This window comes from Limulus polyphemus, unplaced genomic scaffold (assembly GCF_000517525.1).
Source record: "Limulus polyphemus unplaced genomic scaffold, Limulus_polyphemus-2.1.2 Scaffold2484, whole genome shotgun sequence".
Lineage (NCBI taxonomy): Eukaryota > Metazoa > Arthropoda > Merostomata > Xiphosura > Limulidae > Limulus > Limulus polyphemus.
In genome coordinates this window covers 26574-27909 of record NW_013668094.1, presented here as the reverse complement: position 1 = coordinate 27909, position 1336 = coordinate 26574, and positions in this window count along the sequence as shown.

Genomic DNA, 1336 nt, shown 5'->3' with positions numbered 1-1336 from the left:
CTGATATGAGTAACGAGTCACTAACAAAACTGATATGAGTAACGAGTCACTAACAAAACTGATATGAGTAACGAGTCACTAACAAAACTGATATGAGTAACGAGTCACTAACAAAACTGATATGAGTAACCACTTCACTAACAAAATATTCAAAATGACTCTCGTTACAGAAATTTGATTTTTTTTATCGATTGTATGTTACATACAAAGACAGACTTTGAACTACCTGTTCTCTGTCCATCGCGGGTATAAAAACTCGATTTTTAGTGCTATAAGCCCTCAGACTTAGAACCATCGGGGTGGGGGAAGGCAAACCTTCAATGAGGTAAATCATATTCATCTGATGATACCATTCTCTCGGAACATTCCTACATAGAAGACTTCTAAAAAAAGAATCGTAAAATGGTATTGAAATGAAGAACAAAACGAACACGGTACGGTATTAAGTTTTTAATTCAATTTCACTTTTTTTTTGGTTTCTATTCACAGAAAACTATCTATGTTTGATAACCTTACGTTATACCTTACGAAATAAAGCGGATTTGGGTTAGTAGTTAGCGTGTCGAGCTGCGGATCGGAAGGTTTAGAGTTATAGCAGCAAGGTGCTGCTGAATACTTTTCGCACTATTAGCTGAGGGAATATTATAGTTCTGACATTCAATTCTGTTAATCTGTTAGGAGCAGTCCCTGCTGACTGACTGGTTCTAAATGAGAGATGGCTGTACCCAAGGTTTGGAGGTCTCTGGTTTGGTCGTTTAGCCCATGTATCATATAAGGGGCCCTTCAAGCTCAAAATACCAATTTACGAAATACTAGAAACAGCTCTTTAAGCAAGAGTTGGCGGTCGGTGGTGATAGTAAATAGTAATACGTTTATAGATTTACTCGGATGTTTTAAGTTTAAACGAGATTTGAATATACATAGGTTTAGAATTTCTGTTCTTATTTTAAAGATCAAATTACTTTTGTTTCAATTAATTTTTTTTCGCCCTTGTGTCGGCACCTGTAACTGAAATACAGACGTAAATAATATAATTTCAACGACAGACGTAATATAAAATCGATGATTTCAACAATGTACTTGGGTAGCCTCGAACCGGACTTAACAACAGATGTATGACGTCACATTTAAGGTGAAGTGAAAATATACTTTAAGTTCGTGCAGCAGCCTCATGCGAAGAAAGGACGAATAATAGAAAAAATGTTGGAAATGTTAATAAAAACTTTAATCAGATATGAATAATGAAAACGAATTTGAGAGTTAGATTCATTGGACGTGAATATTAAACCTCTGGATTTGCTAAGCCTATTCTGCTAAGTAGTTACTTTGTTTCTTT